This window comes from Myxine glutinosa, chromosome 6, assembly GCF_964187855.1.
Source record: "Myxine glutinosa chromosome 6, kmMyxGlut1.1, whole genome shotgun sequence".
NCBI classification, from domain to species: domain Eukaryota; kingdom Metazoa; phylum Chordata; class Myxini; order Myxiniformes; family Myxinidae; genus Myxine; species Myxine glutinosa.
The window spans coordinates 106,177,111-106,195,780 of record NC_136266.1 but is presented as its reverse complement, the minus strand read 5'-3'; the positions used below and the strand labels follow the sequence as shown (position 1 = coordinate 106,195,780).

Below are 18,670 nucleotides of genomic sequence, written 5' to 3'. Positions count from 1 at the left end.
GGCAGAGGCTACAGCGCCCCCGGCTGCCCTCGTGGCCGCTGCTGCGCCCCGCCCACTACCGCCGCCGCCACCACCACCGCGGCCGTCACCGCCGCAAACCTGGTGCTACTACCACGCCAGGTTCGGCCGCAAGGCTAAAACGTGTCGCCCGCCGTGCTCTTTTGACGGGCCGGGAAACGACCGGGCCGGCGCTCATTAGCGGCCCTGAGCGTCGGCCATTCCGGCAGCCTCATGTTCATCACGGACACCTTGTCCGGGCGCCGTTTCCTTTGCGACACAGGAGCGCAGGTAAGCGTCCTTCCCGCCTCCACGTCCGACAAGCAAGCTGTGGGCCGGGGCCCCGCTTTGCTTGCCGCCAACGGTACACCCATCCGCACATTCGGGAAGCGTTGCCTCTCACTGCGGTTCGGAGGGCAGCGCTTTCAATGGTCGTTTGTGACCGCCAGCGTGCCAATGGCCCTGCTGGGCGAGGACTTCCTTTGTGCGCATGGGCTGTTGGTCGATGTGAAGCGCAGATGTCTCGTCCAGGCCGAAACCTTCAGCTCGCTCGCTTGTTCGCTGAGCGGCTCGTTGAGCGGCTCACTGAGCGGCTCACCGAGCGGCTTGCTGGAAGGTTCCATCCCGGCGAGTTTAGTTTGCACGCTTCCGGCAGCGGACGACTTTACCCGCCTCCTAGCCAGTTTCCCGGCCCTCATGCGGCCCACCTTCTCAGCGGTGGCCGTTAAGCACGGGGTGGAGCACCATATACCCACGGTAGGGCCGCCGGTCTACGCCCGGGCACGTCGACTCGAACCCACAAAGCTCGCCGTGGCGAAAGCGGAGTTCGCCACACTGGAGCGGCTGGGATCGTACGGCGCTCAAACAGCGCTTGGGCTTCTCCTCTGCACATTGTGCCGAAGCCCGGCGGGGATGGCGGCCGTGCGGGGACTACCACCGGCTCAATGATGCCACCACCCCCGACCGCTACCCGGTCCCGCATATCCAGGACTTTTCCGCCCGGTTGGCAAACACGAGCGTGTTTTCCAAGGTGGACCTCATCCGGGGCTACCACCACGTCCCCGTACAACCGGGCGATGTCCCGAAGACGGCCGTCATCACCCCTTTCGGCCTCTTCGAGTTCCGGCGAATGCCTTTCGGGTTGAAGAATGCGGCCCAGGCGTTCCAACGGCTTATGGACAGCGTCTTGCGTGACTTACCTTTCCTCTTTGTCTACCTGGACGACATCCTAGTCGCGAGCGCGTCCCGGGAGGAGCACCTGCTCCACCTCCGCACGCTTTTTGAACGCCTGGGCCAGCATTGCCTAATCATCAACCCCGCAAAGTGCTGTTTCGGCGTCGCCACCATCGACTTCGTGGGGCACCGCATCACCAGGCACGGAGCCGTCCCTTTACCGGCCAAGGTGGAGGCGGTCAGGGATTTCCCGCGACTCCGCACGATCAAGGCACTCCAGGAGTTCCTGGGCATGGTAAATTTTTACCACCGCTTCGTGCCCCACGTCGCCCAGCTCCTCCGCCCCCTGCACAAGGCCCTCCGGGGCAAGCCGGGCAAAGGTAACATCGCCTGGTCGGAGCCGATGGCCGCGGCGTTTGCGAGCGCAAAGCTGGCCCTGGCCAATGCCACGATGCTGGCGCACCCGGCGCCCGATGCGCCGATCGCCCTCGCCACCGACGCGTCGGACTACACGGTGGGCGCGGTGCACGAGCAGTGGGTGCGTGGTGCTTGGCAACCGCTGGCGTTTTTTAGCCGGCAGCTTCGCCCGCACGAACGCCGCTACAGCACCTTCGACCGCGAGCTGCTCGGGCTCCACCTGGCGGTCCGACGCTTCCGCCATCTGCTGGAGGGCCGCCCGTTCACGGCTTTCGTCGACCACAAGCCCCTTGTGTTCGCGATGGCCAAGGTCACCGAGCCATGGTCGGCACGGCAGCAGCGTCACCTCTCTGCCGTGTCCGAATATACGACGGACATCCGTCACGTGGCGGGTAAAGACAACCCGGTGGCAGATTGCCTTTCCCGGTCCGTCGCGCACGCGGTCCACCTCGGGATCGACTATGCCCGGATGGCGGAGCACCAGACCGCCGACCCCGTCGTCCAGGCCTTGCGGACCGCCGTCACAGGCCTCCACGTCACCGAGGTGCCGTTCGACCCCGCGGGCGCGGCCCTCCTGTGCGACGTCTCCCTCGGCCGGCCTCGCCCCATCGTGCCCGCTGGCTGGCAGCGCCCAGTGTTCGACGCCATCCACGGCCTGTCCCACCCGGGCACGAAGGCCTCCCAGAAGCTCGTCGCGGCGAAGCTCGTCTGGCATGGCCTCAGGAAGGACGTCCGCGACTGGGGCAGGACGTGCCTCGCGTGCCAGCGAGCAAAGGTCCACCGCCACACCCAGGCCCCGTTGGCCCCGTTTGCGGTGCCCGAGCGTCGGTTCGACCACGTGCACGTCGACCTGGTGGGACCTCTGCCCCCCTCGCGGGGGTTCACCCACCTCCTCACCATGGTGGACCGCACCACACGGTGGCCGGAGGCCGTTCCATTGGCGGCGACGTCTGCGGCTGATGTGGCGCAAGCCTTCATCGCCACTTGGGTTGCCCGGTTCAGTGGCCCCTCGGACATCTCGTCCGACCGCGGCCCCCAGTTCACCTCGAAGCTCTGGGCCGCGGTGGCGCAAGGGCTCGGCATGAAATGACACCGCACCACGGCCGACCACCCCCAGGCCAATGGCCTGTGCGAGCGCTTTCATCGCTCGATGAAGGCCGCGCTCCGGGCCAGCCTCCGCGATGGCAGCTGGGCCGACAGGCTCCCCTGGGTCCTGCTGGGCCTCAGGACGGCGCCCAAGGACGACATGCGTGCGTCCTCGGCGGAGCTAGTCTTCGGGCAACCACTGCGGGTACCGGGCGAATTTACCCCCGACTCCACGGCTCCTTGGTCCACGGCGCAACAGCGCTCCGCCCTTCAGGAGAGTGCCCGGAGGTTCGCCCTGGTGCCGACGGCACACCACGGTTGCCCGTCTTCCGACGTCGCCCCAGAGCTTCGCACGGCGGAGTACGTCTTCGTCTGACACGACGCCCACCGGGCACCACTACGGCCCCCGTACGACGGGCCCTTCCGCGTGCTGGAGACCGGGGACAAATATTTCACCATCGACATCGGCGGTGCCCCGGATCGTATCTCCATGGACCGCCTCAAGCCGACCCACCTCGATCCGGCCCACCCCCCGCAAGCAGCTCTGCCTCCGCGTCGAGGCCGCCCCCTGGCGTTCGGACCCCCGGCACCTCCCAGCCCCGCCGTCCCGCTACCCCCCAGCCCTGCACCCATCGCCAGGGGGCGTTTCGGCCGGGTCATCCGGCTTCCCCGCAAACTCACCCTTCAGGTGCGCGGGAATTCTGGGGGGGTGCGTGTGGCAGGCACAAGGGACAATAATTCCGCGCACCAGTGGGTGGCGCGAGCGTCCAGGCGGGGAACGAAAGCGCATGCCCCGCCTTTCGACCGATCGGCCACGCCCGGGGAAAAGGCGTGGCCTCGGGACATATATGCAGGCTCTAAGCTCGAGCCCGCCCAGTGCTGAAGTGCGAGCTCTTAATAAAGACTCTGTTTGTACCAATGCGTTGTGGCCTACCTCTCTGGCAATCGAGTCGTGTGTGCACAGCACCACAGTAACACACAATTTAAAATAGGCCTCGCTATATTTTGTCCTCTTTTTGCACAAGTCCAACATCCGTCCCCCGATGTTACACCACAATTTGACTGATTGATATCAGGAATAACCCTTTAAAAATCCAAGAAATAATTTAAATTGATGTATCTTGTCAAAATCATATACTGTAGCGGTTACCGCTGGATGTACATAATCGCCTTGCACCGGCCAGACGCGCCTCTCCCGGGCATGCCCGGACTCACTGTTCCCGGGCACGCCCGAACCTCCCGGGCACGCCCGGTCTCGTCTATCCCGGGCATGCCCGCTCTCGCCTTTCCAGGGCTCGCCCAGAGCGTCCGGGCATGCCCGCTATCGCCTTTCCAGGGCTCGCCCAGAGCGTCCGGGCATGCCCGCTATCGCCTTTCCAGGGCACGCCCAGAGCGTCCGGGCATGCCCGCTATCGCCTTTCCAGGGCTCGCCCAGAGCGTCCGGGCATGCCCGCTATCGCCTTTCCAGTGCTCGCCCAGAGCGCCCGGGCACGCCCAGCCTCGACTTGCCAGGCCGCAGCCAAACACGCCCGGGCAGGTCCAGACTCGCCTTTCCAAGGCTCGCCCTTGATACCCGGGCATGCCCGGTATAGCTTTTGCCGGGCAAACTTCCCGACATAAATGTGTATATATATTGTTGCCCGAAAAACGGGCTTGTCAGAATACCTGAGCTGTTTTGTTTCAATAAAGCAACTCGGACGAATTCCGTCTTTGGTCGCGTCAATTCTTTCGACTCGCGTTGGAGCGCAGTTCCTTCATTGGTGACCTACCGACATGGATACGGCAGTGACGCTTAAATTGCCTACCTTCTGGGAGACTCACGCGGCTGTTTGGTTCGCCCAGGCGGACTCCCAGTTCGCCCTGCGAGGCATCACCGCGGACGACACCCGCTTCCACCATGTTGTGGCGGCGCTCGGTTCCACCACCGCGGCCCGCGCCTTGAGCCTCCTCCAGCACCCGCCGGCTGCTGACAAATACGACGCGCTGAAGACGCTCCTCCTCGGCGCTTTCGCCCTCTCACCGGCAGCACGCGCACGGCGCCTGCTTGACCTGCCCGAGCTCGGCGACACGCGCCCGTCCGAGCGCATGGACTATATGCTCTCGTTGCTCGGCGAGCACTCTCCGGCATTCCTGTTCCGGGAGCTGTTCCTCCGTCAGCTGCCTAACCCGGTACGCCTCGCCCTGGCTGGCACGTTGATCACGGATTCCCGCGCCCTCGCCAGGGAAGCCGATAAGATCTCCTCGGCGGGCCAGCACATCGGCGCGGTTACCTGGAGCCCGCCGCCGTCCGAGGCGACGCCCACGACGCCCGAGCGCCCTGCGCGGTTGGAGGCCGAACTGCCGGTGCAACTGGCGGCCGCCACGCCGCACCGCCCGCTTCCGACACGACGGCCGGGGCCTCCACCTGACCGGGTGTGGTGTTATTACCACGCCAGGTTCGGACACAAGGCTCGGACGTGCCGGCCCCCGTGCACTTTCGGCAGGTCGGGAAACGGCCGGGCCGGCGTTCATTCCCAGCCATGAGCGCCGGCCACTCGGGCAACTTGCTGTTTATTCGGGACAAAGCGTCTGGACGGCGTTTCCTGTGCGACACCGGCGCCCAACTGAGCGTCATACCTGCCTCCGAGCAGGACAGGCTGGACGCAGTTTGCGGCCCCTCTTTGGTCGCTGCTAATGGCTCGGCCATACGCACTTTCGGCCCACGCGTCGTCACCCTCTGCTTCGGCAGCCAGCGCTTTCAATGGACTTTTGTTACCGCCAGCGTCCCCGTGGCTTTGCTGGGCGCCGACTTCCTCTGCGCGCACGGGCTGCTGGTCGACGTCAAACGACGTCGCCTTGTCCATGCCGAGACCTTCAGCTCCCTGGCGTGCACAATGAGCAGCTCCGCGCCGACCGAACTGGCGTGCGCCCTCCCGGCAACGAACGAGTTCGCTCGCCTGCTCGTGGAATTCCCGGCCCTCACGCGGCCGACGTTTTCGGCCGTCGCGGTGCGGCACGGGATCGAGCACCACATACCCACTACGGGCCCGCCGGTCTACGCCAGGGCCCGCCGCCTCGACCCAGCCAAGCTTGCCGTGGCAAAGGCCGAATTCGACGCGTTGGAGCACCTCGGCATCGTGCGGCGCTCCGATAGCGCGTGGGCCTCGCCACTGCACATCGTGCCAAAGCCGGGGGGTGGATGGCGCCCGTGTGGCGACTACCGCCGTCTCAATGATGCTACCACCCCCGACAGGTACCCGATCCCGCATATTCAGGACTTTTCCGCCCGTTTGGCGGGACGGGTCATCTTTTCGAAAATTGACCTGATACGGGGCTACCACCAGGTACCTGTCCGGGCGGCCGACGTCCCGAAGACGGCCGTCATCACGCCGTTCGGCCTGTTCGAATTTTTGCGGATGCCGTTTGGCCTCAAGAACGCGGCCCAGGCGTTCCAGCGCTTGATGGACGGCGTGCTGCGCGACCTGCCGTTTCTTTTCGTCTATCTGGACGACATCCTCGTCACCAGCACGTCCCGCGCCGAGCACCTCCTCCACCTCCGAACACTGTTCGGTCGCCTCAGCGAGCATGGCTTAATTGTCAACCCGGTCAAATGCCACTTCGGCGCGACGACCGTTGACTTTTTGGGCCACCGCATCACCAAGACCGGGGCCGTGCCGCTGCCGACCAAGGTCGAGGCCATCACCACGTTCCCGCGTCCCCGATCCATCAAGGCCCTCCAAGTGTTCCTCGGCATGGTGAATTTTTATCACCGATTCGTGCCCCGCGCTGCTCAGCTCACGCGGCCCCTTTACGAGGCCCTCCGGGGCAAGCCGGCCAAGCATGACATTGTTTGGTCCGCGGCCATGGACGCGGCCTTCGCCAGTGCCAAACGGGCCCTCGCCGACGCAACGCTGCTGGCTCACCCGGTACTCAACGCGCCCATCGCCCTCACTACGGACGCCTCCAACTACGCGGTGGGCGCCGTCCATGAGCAATGGGTAGACGGGGTTTGGCAGCCACTCGCTTTTTTCAGCCGGCAACTCCGGCCGAACGAGTTAAACTACAGCACGTTCGACCGCGAGCTGCTCGGGCTATTCCTGGCCGTTCACCATTTCCGACACCTCCTGGAGGGCCGCCCGTTCACGGCTTTCGTCGACCACAAGCCGTTGGTCTACGCAATGGCTAAGGTCACGGAGCCGTGGTCGGCCCGCCAGCAGCGCCACCTCTCCGCCGTGTCGGAGTTCACCACGGACATCCAGCACGTCGCCGGCAAAGACAACGCCGTGGCCGACTGCCTTTCGCGGGCCAGCGCGAACGCGGTCCACCTCGGCGTGGACTTCACGCTCATGGCGGCCGACCAGACCACCGACGCCTCGGTGCAGGCACTCCGCGTGGCGGACACGGGCCTCCGCCTGGCCGACATCCCCTTCGCGGGCACCGTCCTGCTCTGCGACGTCTCCCAGGGCCAGCCTCGCCCCATCGTGCCCGTTTCCTGGCAGCGCCGCATCTTCGCCTCCATCCACAGCCTTTCTCACCCGGGCCGGAAAGCTTCTCAGAAGCTGGTGTCGGCGCGTTTCGTCTGGCACGGCCTTCGACGAAACATCCGCGACTGGGCCAACGCCTGCACGGCCTGCCAGCGAGCCAAGGTCCACCGCCACACCCAGGCCCCGCTGGCACCTTTCGCCGTGCCTGAACGGCGTTTCGACCACGTCCACGTGGACCTGGTGGGTCCCCTGCCCCCCTCGCGGGGGTTCACCCACCTGCTCACCATGGTGGACAGGACCACCGGGTGGCCGGAGGCCGTGCCCCTCACCTCCACCACCACCGCCGACGTGGCGCAGGCGTTCATCCCCACCTGGGTCGCGCGCTTCGGCGCACCAGTGGACATCTCATCCGACCGCGGCCCACAGTTCACGTCTGAGCTTTGGGGCGCGGTCGCCCGTTCGTTGGGGGTCACGCTGCACCGCACCACGGCCTACCACCCCCAAGCCAATGGTTTGTGCGAGCGGTTTCACCACTCCATGAAGGCCGCACTCATGGCCGGCCTTCAGGACGACGGTTGGGCCGACCGGCTGCCGTGGGTCCTTTTGGGCCTTCGCACGGCCCCCAAGGAAGACCTCCAGGCGTCCGCCGCCGAGCTCGTCTACGGCCAGCCACTCCGCGTCCCGGGCAAATTCGTGCCTGACGCTACCAGTCCCTGGTCCGCCGCTCGCCAGCGCTCGGACCTCCAGGAGGCCGCCCGACGATTTGCCCCCGTGCCGACGTCCCGCCACGGTGGCCCCCAGTCCTACGTCCCCCCGGCGCTTCGCACAGCGGAGTACGTCTTTGTGCGTCATGACGCGCACCGGGGGCCACTCCGGCCGCCGTACGACGGGCCCTTCCGGGTCCTGCGACGGGGCGACAAGTCTTTCATCGTCGACTTCGGTGGCCGGCCGGACCGGATTTCTGTGGACCGCCTCAAACCGGCGCACATGGACGTCGACCGACCACCACGGTTGGCCCTTCCTCCGCGGCGAGGCCGCCCCCCGTCCACAGTTCCCCCCGCTCGACCACCCACCACCACGTCAGACCCCTCCCCACGACCCTCCAGGGGTCGCTTCGGCCGGGTCATCCGGACCCCCCTTAAATTGACCCTGCCGGTGCAGGTCGATTCTGGAGGGGCGTGTGTAGTGGTTACCGCTGGATGTACATAATCGCCTTGCACCGGCCAGAACACGGCCAGACGCGCCTCTCCCGGGCATGCCCGGACTCACTGTTCCCGGGCACGCCCGAACCTCCCAGGCACGCCCGGTCTCGTCTTTCCCGGGCATGCCCGCTCTCGCCTTTCCAGGGCTCGCCCAGAGCGTCCGGGCATGCCCGCTATCGCCTTTCCAGGGCTCGCCCAGAGCGTCCGGGCATGCCCGCTATCGCCTTTCCAGGGCACGCCCAGAGCGTCCGGGCATGCCCGCTATCGCCTTTCCAGGGCTCGCCCAGAGCGTCCGGGCATGCCCGCTATCGCCTTTCCAGTGCTCGCCCAGAGCGCCCGGGCACGCCCAGCCTCGACTTGCCAGGCCGCAGCCAAACACGCCCGGGCAGGTCCAGACTCGCCTTTCCAAGGCTCGCCCTTGATACCCGGGCATGCCCGGTATAGCTTTTGCCGGGCAAACTTCCCGACATAAATGTGTATATATATTGTTGCCCGAAAAACGGGCTTGTCAGAATACCTGAGCTGTTTTGTTTCAATAAAGCAACTCGGACGAATTCCGTCTTTGGTCGCGTCAATTCTTTCGACTCGCGTTGGAGCGCAGTTCCTTCAATACAGTAGTACTATGGAGAGGACTTGTATGTGAAAACACAGCAATGACTGTAGTCTGGGGTGTATTCCGCCAGCAAGCACCTTGCTATCGCTTTCTAAGCTGTATCAACCGCTTTGCAAGCCGCTTGGCAAGTGGAGCAAGCGATTACGAGAGGTGCTTCGTTATGATAGCAAAAATGGCCGCCATAGTCTGATTCAAAATGCCCCTCCCCCCCTCCCAAAACGCACAATGGTAGATAAGCTCGGTAAGGTTTCCTCCTTCTGAGTCACCATTTCGTTGTAAAGATGCGGACACGCAGATAGGATCAAGCACCATCTTTATTCCAGGCAACGGAAACATAGGCCTCACTCGGCCGTACACGGCACGACATGAAGCGATGCCGAGCGCTCTGTTGTGTTGGACTGCTTGTTTAAGGGTTTTCAATCAATCAAGCCGCTTGGCAAGCGATAGTAAGCTGCTTGCTAACAGAAGTACGGAACACACCCCGGAAATACACTTTTCCTCTTATTTTAATCAACTAAATATGCTAAGTGACGTCAGTCTTGTTACCTCCGCCACCAAAGGTGGATGGAGGTTATGTTTTCACCCCTGTCTGTTTGTCCGTCTGTTTGTGAACAAAATATCTCAAAAAGTTGTGGACGGATTCGGACGAAATTTGGCAGCAATGTAGTGTATGTCACAAGGACGAAATGATTAGATTTTGGTGAAGATCCGGATTCGGATCCGGCTACTAGAATTTTTAAAGTCATTCTTCACCATTGGGAGTTAGGTCTAAAAACGATACATAGCAGGATATCTCAAAAAATTGTGGATGGATTTGGACGAAACTTGGTGGACCGGTTGGGTGTCTGACAAGGACAAATAGATTCGATTTTGGTGAAGATCTGAATATGGATTCGGATATGAGAGTTATTTAATTTTTAAGTGATTCTTCACCATTGGGAGATAGGGCCAAAAACGATACATAGCAGGATATCTCAAAAAGTTATGGATGGATTTGGACGAAACTTGTTGGACAGGTTGTGTTTGTGACAAGAACGAATCGATTAGATTTTGGTGAAGATCTGAATATGGATTCGGATCTGAGAATTATTTAATTTTTTAAGTGGTTCTTCACTATTGAGTGATATGGCCAACCAGGCGGAGGTATGCTCTCTACTGAGTGCCGTCCTAGTTAGTATCTGTTGTTTCATAATTGAGTGAAAATGTCTCAGAACTGGTCATGATGGGAAACTTTTTTTTTTTTTACAAATCATTGGGTGTAGTCATATTTTGCTTGCCAAACATCAATGGAAATTAGTGCCAGTAATTATAGCCGGCGAAGCCGGTGTTGTCAATAAACGAGTACGTATTATGTTGAAAACCTGATTATGCCTTGGCTCGAGAATCCGAAGCGCAGTGGGCGCAGCCATCTTGCGGATGCGGAAGTATGCATAACAAATTTAAAACGTTCATTAGGAGTTTCTTTCACCCGTCGTCGTTTGATTCACAATCTTATGCACCTCCGATGTATTAATAAAATAATTTAAGACCAACATCGGCCCGCACGGGCCTGGTTATCTTCAACAAAACGCGTCACCATACACCGGACCCAATGAGAGTCAAGCATTTGCAAAAATATTTCTAAAATGAAAGCGCTCAATGGTGGGTGCCATAGACCGGATGCGGAAGTTTGCATAAAACAATTGCGAAAAAGTTCAATAGGAGTTTGTTTCACCCGTCGTTCTTTGATTCACAATCTAATGAAACCTCTCATTAGTAATTAAAATACGTTAAGACCAACCTCGTTATCTTCAACGAAAATCGTCATCAAACACAAGAACCAATGAGATTCGAGCATTTGAAAAAAAAAATTTTTTAAAGCTTATTACGCGTTTCGGAGGGTGAAAAAGGCGTCAAATATTCTAACATTGACGAATAATTATTTTTTAGAAATCTCGCGGCCGTATGGGATAGTTTTTCACGGCCAGAAATATGGTATAAGCGGTTTACATATTTAGTTTAGAAATACGGATCGTTTTTCACGGCCGGAAATATCCGAAGTTGAGACGGAATTCACCGAATTAATCACTGCAAGCTAACGTCTTCTGGTGGAGGAAGCTGCCGTGCCCGGAGAGTCAGAGAACCAGCCCTGGCGCCTGACAGCGACTGAAGTTAGAAGACGACACACATACGGTACTGTGAAAACGTATGTTAAGCCCAGTTAAAATTTCTTAAAATAGGCCCGAAGCTAGCACATCGTATAGTTACTTCCTTAAGCTTCTTGTGACATTTATTGTATGCAGGTATTGCCATTGGGGAGGACTCTCTGCTCTTCTCTTTTACCAAGTCTTACCAGGTACGGTACCTACTACACCTACCTACTACCAACTACCTAACCTACTGATGCCATAGTGATGGGTAAAATAGTGGCAAGAGGCTTTGGCTTCGCCGGCTCATTGCGGCTTTGCAGTCGGTACTAGTAAATGGAAGTTCAAACATGTTTGTACCATTTAATTTGACTTACATGTACTACCTCATGTTTTCTAAACAAGGAGCTCTGACGCAAGAGGAGGCCATTTCGCTCATCATTCCTGTGTTACACCACCACCACCACCACATTAAGTGTCAGGGAACCGCTCCAGTATGTGACGCATGACACTCCCCAGAGAGGGAGAGAGAGAGCGTGTATGTTTTGATGGTTTGTGGTGCGTGTGTGTGTGAGGCATGCGTTTTGTGGAGTTCTACTAGAGCTTTCTGATGTGAAATGTGATGCAACTAAATGATCGTCATAATCTCCTGAGTTGATTAGGCTAATTAACTATAAATAATCCGGAAGAATTCCCGTGTTTTAAACGCACGCCATGGTAAGGTGTATAGAACAGCTAAATAGGTCCTTCCACAGCACGGCATTCCAATTAGAAAATAAACAAGAAAGAGCAATCAGAGATCAAACCCTCACCAGGATGTATTTTCAGTGGTTTTTAAGGTTTTTGTGTTAAAACAAATATGGCGGCCAAACCACGTGACCGATGACGTCATCATTATTTTTTTCCTAAACTAATTTATTCCTAGATTATGCTCAAGAAATTTCATCTTGATTGGATGAAGTTTTGTACTTGTCGAATTATGACATCATTAACATATTTTATTCCCCATGGAGAGTTCTTTACAATGAGCCATGTCTCAATTTTTTCTATTCAGGGCTTTTTGAGATATGGAGGTGCAACGTTTTTCGGTTTTTTCAATATGGTGGCCGAACCACTTGACCAATGACGTCATAATTATCATGAAAGAATATACAGGTGGAGTTGCACCTATGGTGAAAATTTCCTGTCAATCGGACCAACGGTTGCAGAGAAAATCATATTTATTCTGTGCGGACAAACAAACAGATGAAAAATCACTCATAGAGCGACACTTGGCAAAATAAAACAAAGCAGAATGGCACTCAGTAGACTAGTAGAGCATCCTTTTGACCTCACAAATAATTGGTGGTTGAATTCAGTGACCTGATATGTAAACCCCATTCAAATTTCAAGTGAATCGGATGAAAATTGAGGATTTTAGAAATGTGAAATTGTTGTTGACCTTTGGCCTATGTTGACATTTTGGCGTATGCTGATCTCAAAAATAGTTGGTGGTTGAATTCAGTTTGCCGATATGTATATCCTATTCAAATTTCAAGTCAATCGGATGAAAATTGAGGATTTTAGAAATTTGAAAAAAGTGGTTGACCTTTGGCCTATGTTGACCTTTTGACCTTTTGACCCCAAAAATATATAGGATTTTTTCAGACCACGAACTATCTACCATTTGGTAAAGTTTCGTGAAGATCGGTTTAAAATTGTGTCCTGTAGGCAAGTATAAGCGAGCAGACACACACACACACACACACACACACACACACACACACACACACACACACACACACACACACACACACACACACACACACACACACACACACACACACACACACACACACACCGGATTGATCAACATACTTGCAAAAAATTTTTTTTTTGCCAAGTAACAAACGGACTGAAATGCAATACCCTCTTCTCTAGCGAGGGTAATAACAAAAACAATGATAACATTGTAACAAAACATTTATTAATTAATGTTAAGAATATCAATAATATAAAAAAAACAATAATAAGAGTCGTGTAATTTGGGAATAATAATAACGAACGGATAATCCCTGCCCTGGCCCAAGCACATCTGGGTTCAGTGAAAGGTAAGCTTACGCTCAAGCAGTATAGGCAGGCAGGTATGCCACAAAGCTGCGAAGACCAATGGAAATTTGCACCAATCGATCAACGGACCCACTAGTGTTTTAAAAGTCCTGGAAAGGTATGTGGTATTCAGTATTCATATATGTTATGATAATAAAATGCTGTACCACCTGTAAATAATCTTCCCAGCAATGGATGTTAAGGTGAAATGAAACAATTATCATGAAGTGTGGTGCTGCGCACACAACTTGCTTGCCAAAGAGGTAGGCCACAACGCGTTTGATAAAACCAAAAGAGTCTTTATTATCAAAGCTCGAACTGCAGCACTGGGCGGGCTCGAGCTTAGAGCCCGCATATATGTGCCGAGGCCACGCCTAGTCCCCGGGCGTGGCCGCTCGGTCGAAGGGCGGGGCATGTGCCATCGGTCCCCGCATGGGCGCTCGCGCCACCCACTGGTGCGCGGAATTATTGCTCCATGTGCCCGCCACACGCGCCCTCCCAGAATTCCCGCGCACCTGAAGGGTGAGTTTGCGGGGAAGCCGGATGACCCGGCCGAAACGCCCCCTGGCGATGGGTGCAGGGCTGGGGGGCAGCGGGCCGGCGGGGTGCCGGGGGACCGACCGCCGGGGGGCGGCCTCGACGCGGAGGCAGAGCCGCTGGCGGGGGTGCCGGGGGTCTGACCGCCGGGGGGCGGCCTCGACGCGGAGGCACCGCTGCCGGCGGGGGGTGGTCCGGATCGAGGTGGGCCGGCTTGAGGCGGTCCACGGAAATGCGATCCGGGGCACTGCCGATATCGACCGTGAAAAACTTGTCACCGGTCTCCAGCACGCGGAAGGGCCCGTCGTACGGGGACCGTAGCGGTGCCCGGTGGGCGTCGTGCCAGATGAACACGTACTTTGCCGTGCGAAGCTCTGGGGCGATGTGGGAAGGCGGGCAACCGTGGTGGGCCGTTGGCACCGGGGCGAACCTCCGGGCGGTCTCCTGAAGGGCGGAGCGCTATTGCGCCGTGGACCAAGGAGCCGTGGAGTCGGGGATAAATTCACCCGGTACCCGCAGTGGTTGCCCGAAGACCAACTCCGCCGAGGACGCGCGCAGGTCGTCCTTGGGCGCCGTCCTGAGGCCCAGCAGGACCCAGGGGAGCCTGTCGACCCAGCCGCCGTCGCGGAGGCTGGCCCGGAGCGCGGCCTTCATGGAGCGATGAAAGCGCTCGCACAGGCCATTGGCCTGGGGGTGGTAGGCCGTGGTGTGGTGTAGCTTCACCCCGAGTCCTTGCGCCACTGCGGCCCAGAGCTCCGAGGTGAACTGGGGGCCGCAGTCGGACGAGATGTCCGAGGGGGCACCGAACCGGCAACCCAAGTGGCGATAAAGGCTTGCGCCACCTCAGCCGCAGACGTCGCCGCCAATGGGACGGCCTCCGGCCACCGCGTGGTGCGGTCGACCATGGTGAGGAGGTGGGTGAACCCTTGCGAGGGGGGCAGAGGTACCACCAAGTCGACGTGCACGTGGTCGAACCGCCGCTCGGGCACCGTAAACGGGGCCAACGGTGCCTGGGTGTGGCGGTGGACCTTTGCGCGCTGGCACGCGAGGCACGTCCTGGCCCAGTCGCGGACGTCCTTCCTGAGGCTATGCCAGACGAACTTCGCCCCGACGAGTTTCTGGGATGCCTTCGCGCCAGGGTGGGACAGGCCGTGGATGGCGTCGAACACCGGGCGCTGCCAGCCAGCGGGCACGATGGGGCGAGGCCGGCCGAGGGAGATGTCGCATAGGAGGGCCGTGCCCGCGGCGTCGAACGGCACCTCGGTGACGCGGAGGCCCGGGACGGCGGTCCGCAAGGCCTGGATGCCGGGGTCGGCGGTCTGGGCCTCCGCCATCCGGGCATAGTCGACCCCGAGGTGGACCGCGTGCACGACGGACCGGGAAAGACAATCCGCCACCGGATTGTCCTTACCCGCCACGTGACGGATGTCCGTCGTGTACTCGGACACGGCAGAGAGGTGGCGCTGCTGCCGTGCCGACCATGGCTCAGCGACCTTGGCCATCGCAAACACAAGGGGCTTGTGGTCAACGAAGGCCGTGAACGGGCGGCCTCCAGCAGGTGGCGGAAGTGTCAGACCGCCAGGTGGAGCCTGAGCAGCTCGCGGTCAAAGGTGCTGTACCGGCGTTCATGCGGGCGAAGCTGCCGGCTAGAAAATGCCAGCGGTTGCCAAGCACCACGCACCCATTGCTCGTGCACCGCGCCCACCGCGTAGTCCGACACGTCGGTGGTGAGGGCGATCGGTGCATCGGGCGCCGGGTGCGCCAGCATGGTGGCGTCGGCCAGAGCCAGCTTTGCGCCCGTGAACGCCGCGGCCATCGGCTCCGACCATGCGATGTCACCTTTGCCCGGCTTGCCCCGAAGGGCCTCGTGCAAGGGGCTGAGGAGCCGGGCGACGTGGGGCACGAAGCGGTGGTAAAAGTTTACCATGCCCAGGAACTCCTGGAGCCCCTTGATCGTGCGGGGCCGCGGGAAAGCCCTGACCGCCTCCACCTTGGCCGGTAAAGGGACGGCCCCGTGCTCGGTGATGCGGTGCACCAAGAAGTCGATGGTGGCGACACTGAAACGGCACTTGGCAGGGTTGATGATCAGGCCATGCTGGCCCAGGCGTTCGAAAAGCGTGCGGAGGTGGAGCAGGTGGTCCTCCCGGGACGCGCTCGCGACTAGGATGTCGTCCAGGTAGACGAACAGGAAAGGTAAGTCACGCAAGACGCTATCCATAAGCCGCTGGAACGCCTGAGCCGCATTCTTCAACCCGAAGGGCATCCTTAGAAATTCGAAGAGGCCGAAAGGGGCGATGACGGCCGTCTTCGGGACGTCGGCCAGTTGGACGGCGACCTGATGGTAGCCCCGGATGAGGTCCACCTTTGAAAACACGGTCGTGTTGGCCAACCGGGCGGAAAAGTCCTGAATGTGTGGGACTGGATAGCGGTCGGGAGTGGTGGCATCGTTGAGCCGGCGGTAGTCCCCGCACGGCCGCCATCCCCCGTCGGGCTTCGGCACGATGTGCAGCGGGGAAGCCCAAGCGCTGTTGGAGCGCCGCACGATACCCAGCCGCTCCAGCGTGGCGAACTCCGCTTTCGCCACCGCGAGCTTCGTGGGCTCGAGTCGGCGTGCCCAGGCATAGACCGGCGGCCCGACCGTGGGGATGTGATGCTCCACCCCATGTTTAACAGCCACCGCTGAGAAGGTGGGCCGCGTGAGGGCCGGGAAACTGGCGAGGAGGCGGGTAAAGTCATCCGCTGCCGGAAGCGTGCAAAGCAAACTCGCCGGGACGGAAACGTCCAGCAAGCCGCTTGGCAAGCCGCTCGGTGAGCCGCTCAGTGAGCCGCTCAACGAGCTGCTCAGCGAACAAGCGAGCGAGCTAAAGGTTTCGGCCTGGACGAGCCGTCTGCGCTTTACGTCGACCAACAACCCATGCGCACATAGGAAGTCCACACCGAGCAATGCCATGGGCACGCTGGCGGTCACGAACGACCATTGAAAGCGCTGCCCTCCAAACCGCAGGGAGAGGCAGCGCTTCCCGAACGTGCGGATGGGTGTACCGTTGGCGGCAAGCAACGCGGGGCCCTGGCCTGCGGTTCGCTTGTCGGACGTGTAGGCTGGGATGACGCTTACCTGCGCTCCCGTATCGCAGAGGAAACGGCGCCCGGACAAGGTGTCCGTGATGAATAGGAGGCTGCCGGAATGGCCGACGCTCAGGGCCGCTACCGAGCGCCGGCCCGGTCGTTTCCTGACTTGTCAAACGAGCGCGGCGGGCAACACCTCTTAGCCTTGTGGCCGAACCTGGCGTGGAAATAGCACCAGGCTTGCGGCGGCGGGGGCGGCGGCGTCCGCGGTTTTCTCGGCGGCGGTGGTGGTGGGTAGGGTGCGGCAGCGGCCACGAGGGACGCAGTAGCATCTGCCTCGGGATCCACGATGGCCGCACCATAACTAGACCGCGTGTCGCAAGCCGCGAAGAACTTGTCGGCCTCTACGGCCACGGCGCGGGCCGCGGGGTTCCCTTATGTTGGAACCGGCCAGCGCGAGGCGTACCAGTAGAAGTAGCTGGCATAGGAAAAGCGCCCGGAATAAGAAATCCGGGGCTTGGTCACCCAGCAGCGACAGCATATAATCCATCCGCACGGATGGTCGTGTGTCGCCGAGTTCGGGAAGGTCCAGGAGGCGGTCGGCCCATTCGATCTCCGTGAGGCCGAACGTGGCGATGAGGAGACGTTTGAGCGCCCCGTACTTGTGGTCGACCGGCGGATGCCGCAGGATGGACACGACTCGGGCGGCCGTGCCGGGCCCGAGGGCGGCGACCACGTGGTAGTAACGGGTCTCGTCCACCGTTATGCCTCGAAGCTGAAATTGCGCTTCGGCCTGCACGAACCACACATCGGCCTGTGCCTCCCAAAACTCTGGGAGTTGTACCGCGACGGCATTGTTGGCCATGGCGCGTTCGGTGGTCAGCAACGGCTGAACCAATCGGGGTCACCAGTGAAGTGTGGTGCTGCGCACACAACTTGCTTGCCAAAGAGGTAGGCCACAACGCGTTTGATAAAACCAAAAGTCTTTATTATCAAAGCTCGAACTGCAGCACTGGGCGGGCTCGAGCTTAGAGCCCGCATATATGTGCCGAGGCCACGCCTCGTCCCCGGGCGTGGCCGCTCGGTCGAAGGGCGGGGCATGTGCCATCGGTCCCCGCCTGGGCGCTCGCGCCACCCACTGGTGCGCGGATTTATTGCTCCATGTGCCCGCCACAATCACTTTTTTTATTTGCATAGTTTTTTTGTGACAATTTGGACAGAATCGCCCCCAAAATACATATTTTGGCATGAATTAAACAAACAAAAATATATATATATATTGATTATCTCCCTCAATTCATTATTTAATATTGAGAATTTATGGCTTATTTTAATAGGTGAGGGCGAGACTACCGGAAGTAAGCTGTAACACGTGCCCTTTTGTGGTTTGTTTTCAACGTATCCAATCCACGGACGTCTATATTATAAACCTGGACCCGCAATGCGTCTATTTCTCCCATGCAAGCTCATGAAGTCACCGGAAGCAGTCTGGCGGCCATGTTGGTGTGACACTCCTCCGCCCTGCGAAACTTGAAACGAGTCAGTTTGTTCATCAGGTGTTCAACGTACTTTGACATATTTTGTGTGTTTGTAGTATGAAGGTAGTATGTAGTATGAAGGTAGCATGTAGTATGAAGGTAGTAAGTATGTAGATAGCAAGTATTAAAGTAGTAAGTATTAAGGTAGTATGAAGGTAGTATGTAGTATGAAGTTAGTAAGTATGTAGATAGTAAGTATTAAAGTAGTAAGTATTAAGGTAGTATGTAGATGAAGGTAGTAAGTATGTAGATAGTAAGTATTAAAGTAGTAAGTATTAAGGTAGTATGAAGGTAGTATGTAGTATGAAGGTAGTCGCTTAAGTATGAAGGTAGTGAAGGAGCTGGGGCTCCCACGTCGATCGGA

The 18,670-nt window shown here is 58.8% G+C and overlaps 1 protein-coding gene across 1 annotated transcript in view; it reads right to left on the bottom strand.

The window, feature by feature from the left end:
• The window catches only part of MRPL34 (mitochondrial ribosomal protein L34), a 42,568-nt gene that overhangs the window by 5,891 nt on the left and 18,007 nt on the right, over nt 1-18,670 (bottom strand). The window lies entirely within an intron of this gene.